Genomic DNA, 10566 nt, shown 5'->3' on the forward strand with positions numbered 1-10566 from the left:
GGTGCTCCTATATTGGGGGCATAGATATTTACAATTGTTACATGTTCTTCTTGAATGGATCCCTTGATCATTATGTAGTGTCCTTCTTTGTCTCTTGTAATAGTCTTTACTTTCAAGTCTAATTTGTCTGATATGAGTATTGCTACTCCAGCTTTCTTTTGACTTCCATTTGCATGGAATATCTTTTTCCATCCCTTTCCTTTCAGTCTATATGTATCCCTTGGTCTGAAGTGGGTTTCTTGTAGGCAGCATATAGAAGGGTCTTGTTTTTGTATGCATTCAGCCAGTCTGTGTCTTTTGGTTGGAGCATTTAATCCATTTACATTTAAAGTGATTATTGACATGTGTGTTCCAATTACCATTTTCTTAATTGTTTTGGGTTTGTATTTGTAGGTGTTTTCCTTTTCTTGTGTTTCCTACTTAGAGAAGTTCCTTTAGCACTTGTTGTAAGGCTGCTTTGGTGGCGCTGAATTCTCTTAACTTTTGCTTGTCTGGAAAGCTTTTGATTTCTCCCTCAAATCTGAATGAGATTCTTGCTGGGTAGAGTATTCTTGGCTGTAGGTGTCTCTCTTTCAGGACTTTCAGTATATCCTGCCATTCCCTTCTGGCCTGCAGAGTTTCTGTAGAAAGGTCAGCTGTTATCCTTATGGGTTTTCCCTTATATGTTGTTTGTTGCTTTTCTCTTGCTGCTTTTAATATTTTTTCTTTGTGTTGAATTGTCGTTAGTTTGATTAATATGTGTCTTGGTGTATTTCTCCTTGGGTTTATTCTGTATGGGACTCTCTGTGCTTCTTGGATTTGGTTAATTATTTCCTTTCCCATGTTGGGGAAGTTTTCCACTATAACCTCTTCAAATATTTTCTCAGACCCTTTCTTGTTTTCTTCTTCTTCTGGGATGCCTATAATTTGAATGTTGGTACGCTTAATGTTATCACTGAGGTCTCTGAGACTGTCTTCTATTCTTTTTATTCTTTTTTCTTTTTCCTGCTCTGTGGCATTTATTTTCCCCATTCTATCTTCCAACTCACTTATTCGGTCTTGTGGGTTTTTTTCCTGCTCCTTTGCCTGCATGGTGTTTCTTTGTTTCCTCATGGTTGTCCAAACTTTTGGGGTTGCTTGTCCTGGCGATAGAGGTGTTTATAGAAGACTGTCCAAGCCTCAGACTAATGTCCAAGTATTGGATTAAACAAATATTAAGTCTAGGAAACACATACATGTATAAGACACACGATTACTGAATCCATTATGACATAAGGCTCTAGAAAGACCTGACAGAACCCCAGTGTGCTATCAGATATTCAAAGAGAAACCCAACAGAAATTGACAACTGAAACAGAACAAATCAGAGACAAAATCAAAAGCAAACAAACAAACAAATAACACCTTACACATACAAACATTAATCCAGGGAGATTTTGTAAGCTAGGATCAAATATAGAAAAGAGCCAGAGTACCACCAAAGAGAATGGAGATTCTCAGAATGAAATTAGACAACTGTACTAAGAACTAAGATAAAGACAAAAACCTAATATTAAATACCAAGGCGGTGCGTCATCTGGAGAATAGAGCAAAGAGTCTGAGCAGATCGATAGTGTTGCTTATAATTATGTTAAGATAAAATAAAATGGCTAGAAGAAAGGGGAACAGAAGAGCATAGTGTGGTTGGAAATATGCAAATAAAAAGAAAGGCACAGAAACGTATAAAAGATAGGGATGAAAGGAAAGTATGAGAGATATATTGTCCATACTACCAAAAACTTAGGTAGATATAGAAGTATATAAAAAGGCAAAAAAAAAAAAAAAAAGAATAAAAAAATCATTAAAAAATTATGTTGTAAAACTTGTAGATCCCTTAGGGCTAAGATCGTATTTAGTAAAGAAAAAAAAAAAAAAAGAGAGAGAGAGAGAAAGAAAAAAAAAAATCCAGAACTGATCCCAGAATGGACCAGTTCAATAGGAATTGATACTAATATTTCTGTTTCCTTAGAGTCTCAGCTGTAAGTGTCCTTCTACTCGCCTTGGGTTTTTTTGCATTATTCTGTGACCAGCAGAGGTTCCTTTATTGTTCGCCTGTAAGCGTTGGTGTGTGGGGAGGGAGAGGGTACAATAGTGGCTCCTTCCCCTGGGAGTGAGTGAGCAGTGGTGCACTGTTGTTTCAGTCGGGCTTGGAGGTGCCTGTTGCAGAGGGACGCCAGTGGCTCAGGGGTAAACAGAAAGTCTTAGAGTTGGGCCTCTTTCGGGTTTTGTTGTTGTTGTTGTTGTTGTTGTTGTTGTTTTTCTCAGCAGCTTCCCTGCTGCAGGCGTTCCAAGGCGTTTTAATCTAGTCCCACCTGAGTGCCTGAGGGTGCTTGTTATCCCTGAGCACCTTAGGTGGGCCACGGGCGTCTCTCCACTGCCTGTTGCAGAGGCGCCGAAAGAGAGAGAGAGGCTATGCGCGCGGCTCCTCCCCCTGCCCGTGAGTCTGCAGCCTCCAGCCGCCATCATGGCCAGGCAGCTCTCAGGGACGGGCACTCCTCGCCGCGGACCTCTTCCCTCCTGTCCTCTTGGTCCGTCACCTTACTGGCAACAATGTTTCCCACCCTGATCCGGCTCTCTGGTTCCCACGCTCCTGCTCCTGGACCCTCTGTTCAGCTGTGGATCAACGTCTTGGTCCGGGAACGCTAAGCTGCGCTGCGGACCCTCTGTATGTTTCTCACTCCCTCCCGTCTGCCACAGCTCCGCCGCTTCACCCTCTTTGAGCCGTCGTAGATGCCTCCCTACCGGCTATGTCGGGCTCCTTGCGGTCCTTTCTGGTGTCCGAGGCCGTCTGCTGGTGTTCAGCTGGTTCTCTGTGGGAATTATTGCGTCCTTCGGTGCATTCCCAATGCATCTGTGGAGAGGGATGCATTCCACGTCCCTCTACTTTGCCGCCATCTTTTTCCAGGCCTTTCTCTCTTGAGTTACTTTGACAAGGATGAAACATCCTTCTCCTCCATGACCACCAAATCCTTTCACTGTGCCGCTTGGGAACTCCCAGCATTTCCTCATATCTCCCAGGCTCCGAGGCCAGGAGCGGGGGCTGTGTCTTCCCTGCTGCCCACTGTGCCCACTGGACCCTTGCTTTTCCATCTTCAGGTCATGGAAGCCTATCCCTTAACCCCATTGTCTCAATTTTTTCACCTTAGGAAATGGCAACATCATTCTTCCAGTTGACTAGGCCAAAAAACTTTGGAGTCATCCTTGATTCCTCCTTCTCTCACCTTCTCCATCCAATCCACCAGCTCAGCCTTCACTTATTCAAAATCCAATCTCTCAATTTCTCCATTGCCAGTCCTCTGATCCAAGCTTCCACCTTCTTTTGCCAGCATCCTTGCAATGTCCTTTCATCTGGTCGCGCTGCTTCTGTCTTTCCTTTTACCATAATTTCTTAACATACAAGCTGTGATGGTTAAGTTTATGTGTTAACGTGACTGGGCCACTGTGCTTAGATATTTGGTCAACACTATTTAGGATGATTCTGTGAGGGTGTTTATGAATGAGATTTACATTTAAATTGGTAGACTTTGAATAAAGCAGACTGCTATCCATAAGAAAACCACAATTTCAAAAGATACCAGCACCTCAATGTTCATTGCGGCACTGTTGGCAATAGCCAAGATATGGAAGCCACCTAAACAACCATCAACAGTTTAATGGGTAAAGGGGATGTGGTACATACATACAATGGAATATTACTTACCCATAAGAAAAGAATGAAATAATGCCATTTACAGCAACATGGATAGACCTAGAGATTATCATACTAAATCAGAAAGCAGAAAATACCATATGATATCACTTATAGGTGGAATCTAAAAATAAAAAATGATACAAATGAACTTATATACAAAATAGAAATAGACCCACAATCATTGAAAACAAACTTATGGTTACCAAAGGGGGAAGGGAGGGGAGGGATAAATTAGGAGTTTGGGATTAACATCTACACACTACTACATATAAAATAGATAACCAATAAGGACCTGCTGTATAGCACAGGGAACTCTACTCAATATTTTATAATAACCTATAAGGGAAGAAAATTCTGAAAAAGAACTTATGTACAAAACTTATATTAACTAAATCACTTTGCAGTACACCTGAAACTAACACATTATAAATTAACTATATTTCAATAAAAAATTTTTTAAAAGGAAAAATGTTATTAAAAAAAAAAAGACTGGATGAGATCACCTTGGGAATAAATGCACAGAGGAGGAAAGAGGTTCCGGAACTCTTGCTTTTCCTCTTGATCTCCAAGGAGTGCTCTTAGTAGCAGGAGCTGCTAGCTAGTTTGAGTCTCATAGATGAACAAAAGGGGTAGATGGAGGGGGCAGAGGTTTCCACATGTCAGTAGGAGCTCCAGTACAGGGACAAAGTGGGTACTTAAAAAGGTTAAAAATTTAAAGATTTTAAATTGAGTTTGTACATTTTACTTTCTGTCATTTTTTCAAAGCAACTTAATTGAGATATAATCCACATACCACACAATTCACCCATTTAAAGTATACGATTCAGTTGTTTTTAGTGTATTCACAGTTATGCAACAAACCAAAATCTGTTTACATTTTCATGATCCCATGAAGAAACCCCATACCCATGAGCAGTCCAATGCCTCCAGCCCTAGACAACCACTAACATACTTTCTATTTCTAGAGATTTGCCCATTTAAGACATTTCACATAAATAGAATCATACAATATGTGGTCTTTGTGACTAGTTTCTTTCACTTAGCATAATGTTTCCAAGGTTTATCCATGTTGCAGCATGTGTCAGTACTTTATGCTTTTTTATTGCTGAATAATATTCCATTACACAGACATTTTATTTATCCAATCATCATTTATGGACATCTGGGATTTTTATACTCTTGGGCTACTATGAATAAAATTAATATGAATATTTGTTTACAAGTTTTTATGGGGACGTATGTTTTCATTTCTTTGGGTATACACCTAGGAATAGAATTGCTGTCACAAGGCAGTAACACAAGAAATTGCAAAACCGTGTTCCAAAGTGGCTGCAGCATCATGCATTCCTTCCAGCAATGTATGAGTTCTAATTTCTTCACATCTTTGCTAACACTAGTTATTGTTTGTCTTTTTGATTCTGGCCATTCTGAGGAGTATGAAGTTGTATCTTTTTTTGGTTTTGATTTGCATTTATCTGATGGCTAATGTTGAGCACTTTTTCGTGTGCTTATTGGCCATTTGTATATCTTCTTTGGAGAAATGTCTTTTTAAATCTTTTGCCCATTTCACAATTGGGTTTTTTGTCTATCATTGAGTTGTAAGATAGTGGTTCTGATAGAGGTTCTTTATCAGATATATGATTTGTAAAGTTTTCCCTCAGTTTTGTGGCTTTTTCATTTTCTTGAAGGTATCCTTTGAAGAACTAGACTTTAATTTTGATGAAGTCCAAATTATTTATGTTTTCTTGCTTGTGCTTTTCATGTTGTGTTTAAAAACTTTTTGCCTAAATTGTTTGCAAAGATTTATTCCTATATTTTCTTCTGAGAGTTTTATAGTTTTATCTCTTACAATTAGATCCCTGCTGAGTTAGTTTTGTATGGTATAGGGAAAGGGTGTAACTTCATTCTTTTGTATACAGATATTCAGTTGTTCTGAATATCCTTTCCCCCACTAAATTGTCTTGCCACCCTTTTCAAAAATCAACTGACCTTAAGTTTAAGGGTTTATTTCTGAACTCTCATTTCTGTTGCATTGATCCATATGTCTATTCTAATTCCTATACCACACTGTCTTGATGACTGCAGCTTTTTGGTAGGTTTTGAAATCAGGAACTGTGAGTCCTCTTAGTTCTTCTTTATAAAAATTGTTTTGGCTGTTCTGTGTCCTTGCATTCCTATCTGAATTTTAGGAATAAATTGAAAATTTTCTGCAGAGGAAACCAGCTGAGATTTTGATAGGGACTGCATTGAATCTGTAGATTAATTGAGGGAGTCTTGCTATTTATTTAGGTCTTTAATTTCTTTCAATATGTTTTGTAGTTTTCAGTATATGTTTTACAATTGTACATGTTTTGTACTTCTTTGGTTAAATTTATTCTTAAGTATTTTATTCTTTATGATGCAGTTATGAATCGAATTGTTAATTTCAATTACTGATTGTTCTCACTTGTGCATAGAAATACAGTTGATTGTTCTATATTGATCTTGTATCCTGCAACCTTGGTGAACTTGTCTGTTGGTTCTAATATTTTTTTAAATTAAATATTTTTGTTTATTTAGTGGAGTCCTTAGGATTTTCTATATATCAAGATTATGTCATCTGCAAATAGAAATAGTTTTATTTCTAGCTTCCCAGTCTGTATGCCTTTGTTGTTGTTGCTGTTTCGTCTTAGTGCTCTGGATAGAATCTGCTGAACAATGTTCAATAAAAGTAGTAAGAGTGGACATCCTTGTCTTGTTTTCACTTAGGAGAAAACATTCAGTCTTAACCATTATGTATGATGTTAGTTATAGGTTTTTCGTAGATGACCTTTATCAAGTTGAGGAAAGTGTGTTCTATCTCTACCTTTTTTTTTTTTAAATTATGAAGTGGTGTTGGATTTTGAGAAGTGTTTTTTGCATCTATTGAGGTACTCATGGTTCCCCCTTTTTTCCCCACTAATAGTACATTGATTGTTTCTTGTATTGTTGAAACAATCTTGCATTCTTGAGATGAAACCAATTTGGTCATGGTGTATAATACTTTTCATATGCTGCTAGATTCAGTTTGCTAGCAATTTGTTGAGAATTTTTGTATCTATATTCCTAAGGGATATTGGTTGGCAGTTTTCTTACGACGTCTGTCCAGTTTTGGTATCAGGATAATATTGGCCTCCTAAAACAAGCTGGGAAATGTTTTCTTTTGCATTTTTGGAAGAGTATGTGATGAATAGGTGTTCTTTTTTTTTAACTCAGTGAAGCCACCTGGTCTAAGGATTATGTTATGGGTAGGTTTTTTTTTTTTTTTTTTGCTTAGTAATTCAATCTCTTTATTATACTTTTATTATAGTTTCTTTTTCTTCTTGATTCAGTTTCACTAGTTTGTGTCTTTTTGAAATTTGTCAACTTTGTCTAGGTTATCTAATTTATTGGCATACAATTATTCACAATATTCTCTTATAACCATTTGAATTTCTGTAATATTGGTAGAAATGATGTTCCCGTTTGATTCTATTAATTTTTTTTTTTTTTAATTTGGCGGCACCATGCAGCTTGCAGGGTCTCAGTTCCCCAACCAGGGATTGAATCTGGGCCCTCAGCAGTGAAAGCACATAGTTCTAACCACTGGACAACAAGGGTATTCCCAGGTTCTAGTAATTTGAGTCTTCTCCTTTTTGTTTTTGTTTTTGTTTTTTTTCTCTCTCTCTCTTTTTTTTTTCTCTTTTTTTCCCTCCTTTTTGTTGATCAGTCTAGCTAAAGGTTTGTCAAATTTGTTGATCTTTTTAAGAATTACCTTTTTGTCTCATTAATTTTCTCTATTTTCTATTTCAGTAATTACTCTAACTTTTATTTCCTTAATTCTTGCTTTGGGTTTAGTTTGAGCTTTTCCTAGTTTCTTAAAATGGAAAGTTAGGTTGATTTGTGTTTTTTTTTTCCTTAATGTAGATATTTACAGCTATACTTTTCCCTTTGTGCACTGCTTTGGTTATATCTCATATGTTTTGGTATATTACTTGTTCATTTCCATTCAGATTTTCTAACTTCCTTTGAGATTTCTTCTTTGACTAATTATTTATGAGTATGTTATGTTTAATTTTCACATATTTATAAATTTCCAAACTTTGTTACTAATTTATAATTTCATTCCATTGTGGTTGAAGAACATACTTTGTATGATTCAATCTTTTTAAATTTGAGACTTGTTTTATGACCTGCCATGTGGTCTGTCCTGCAGAATGGTCCTCGTCTGCTTTAATATGCATTCTGCTATTGTTGGGTGGTGTCCAATAGGTGTTTCTTATGTCTAGTTGATTTATAGTGTCATTCAAATCTGTTTTCTTGTTGACCTTTTGCCTGCTTGCTCTATCCATTATTGAAAGTGAGCTATTAGTCGCCAACTATTATTGTTGAATTGTATATTTTTCCTTTCAATTTTGTTAGGTTTTGCCTCATGTATTTTCTGGCCCTATTGTTAGGTGCACATATGTGTATAATTGTTATATTTTCCTGATAGATTGACCCTTCAATTATTATAACATTTTCTCCTTTATTTCTAGCAACATTTTTTTTTTTTTTGGTTTGTTCTAAAGCCTATTACTCTTTTGCTAGTGTAGCTAGTCCAGTTTTCTTATGGTTACTCCTTGATATACACGATATAGCACTGATATATCATGTGTATATGATATATGATATCATGAAGGAGAAGCTCAAAGTAAATATACCTATGATAGATATGATCTAAATCATATACACCTAAATAATTCACATATACATATACATGTATGAATTAGATTATGACCAATGCAGGCATGTCAAATCAGTGAAGAGATTACATACTGCATGATGCTGGGACATTGCATAACTCTTTGGAAAAATTCAAATTAAGATTCCTATCTTATACTATACATTACGAAAATAAACTAAAACAAGAGTCTATTTTTTATCTATCAAATAATTTTAAATAATTTTTAAAATTTATTTATTTATTGGCTGCATTGGGTCTTTGTTGCTGTATATGGGGGCTATTCTTCACTGTGGTGTTCGGGGTCCTCACTGTGGTGGCTTCTCTTGTTGCAGAGCATGGGCTCTAGGCACACAGGCTTCAGTAGCTGCGGTACACAGGCTCAATAGCTGTGGTACACGGGCTTAGTTGCTCTGTGGCATGTGGGATCTTCCTGGACCAGAGATTGAACCTGTGTCCCCTGCATTGGTAGGTGGATTCTTAACCACTGTGCCACCTAGGAGGTCCCGACAAAGACTTTTAAAAAGTCATAATGCCTAGTATTGCTAAGGAGCCACAGAGAAGTAGTTTTATACTCTACTGTTTGGGGTATAAAATAATATGATCAAACGGGTCTTAAAATTTGAACATAATTATTTCATGTTTATGCTAATGAAAAAAACCATAAGTGTATGCAAAGATTTGACTATGAACACGTTATTGTTTAAATAGTCCCAAACTGAAAAATATCAAAATGCTCAACAATTAGGTATTAAATAAATTATGATGCATCTACATATATATAAATGTGGAATGAGAAAGTCCTTAAAAATATTAAAGATTAACAGCATGGGAAAGATTATTATGATATAGTAAATGAAAAAAAGGTCACAAAATGGCATGTAGAGTTGAACTTTACTCATTATAATACATAATATGTATATACAAAAAAAAAAAAGGTCCAAAGGTTAACAATTATGTCTGAGTATTCTTTTGTTTACTTTGTGCTTCTCCTTTCTTCCTTTTCCCCATGATTTTCTGTAATATGTTCTCAATTTTTACTAAGAAAAAGGAAGATTTAAAAATTCATTAAGATGTTAAGATATGGAGATACACACACCCACCCACACACTGGAATATTACTCAGCCATAAAGAAGAATGAAGTTTAACCATTTGCAGCAACATAGATGGACTTGGAGAGTATTATGTTAAGTGAAATGTCAGACATGGACAAAAACAGTATGATATCACTTATATGTGGAATCTTAAAAATACAACAAAACTAGTGAATTTAATAAAAAGCAGACCCAAAACTATAGAGAACAAACTAGTTGTTATCAGTGAGGAAAGGGAAAGGGGGAACAGCAATATAGGGGTAGGGGATTAAGAGGTACCAACTACTATGTATAAAACATGCTACAAGGGTATATTGTACAACATGGGGAATGTAGCCAGTATTTTATAACTATCAGTGGAGTATAACCTTTAAAAATGTGAATTCGTGCACTATATTGTACACCTGTAACTTATGTAATATCATATATTAAGTATACTTCAATTTTTAAAAAAAGATGTTATTTTTGCCTGTTAGTAAAGGCAAAGATGACTTCAAATGTAACACACAGTATTGGTAAGAATGTGGGGTAAATGAGCATGCACAAAATGCATGCCGCTAATGATAGTATGAATTGTTACTAATGTCATCATTGGCGCTGGAGACACAAATCAAAAGCCTAAAAAACAGAAGTATTTTCATTTCTGGGGGTTAAGGAAATCATTAGGGATGGACGCAAAAAATGCATATATAAACTCAAATGTCCATTTTTAGGTTCTTGATTAAATAAATTACATCTGGATGAGCAATATATGTATTAAAAATCACATTGCAGAATACTTATTGACAGAGGCCAGTATATTAAAGGCAAAACAGCAAATATTATGTCCCCTATAGTACTGATTTTAATATGAAAATGTGTTTCCTAAAACTACTGTAACAAATGACCACAAACTGGATGGCTTAAAACAACTGAAATTTATTCTACCACAATTTAGGCCAGAAGTCCAAAATCAAGGTGTTGGCAAGGCTGATTCCCTCTAGAGGAGAATTTGTTCATGCTTCTCTCCTAGCTCCACGGTGTTCCATGGCTTGTAGCTGCA

This window comes from Hippopotamus amphibius, chromosome 16 (assembly GCF_030028045.1).
Source record: "Hippopotamus amphibius kiboko isolate mHipAmp2 chromosome 16, mHipAmp2.hap2, whole genome shotgun sequence".
In the NCBI taxonomy this organism is placed as follows: Eukaryota; Metazoa; Chordata; class Mammalia; order Artiodactyla; family Hippopotamidae; genus Hippopotamus; species Hippopotamus amphibius.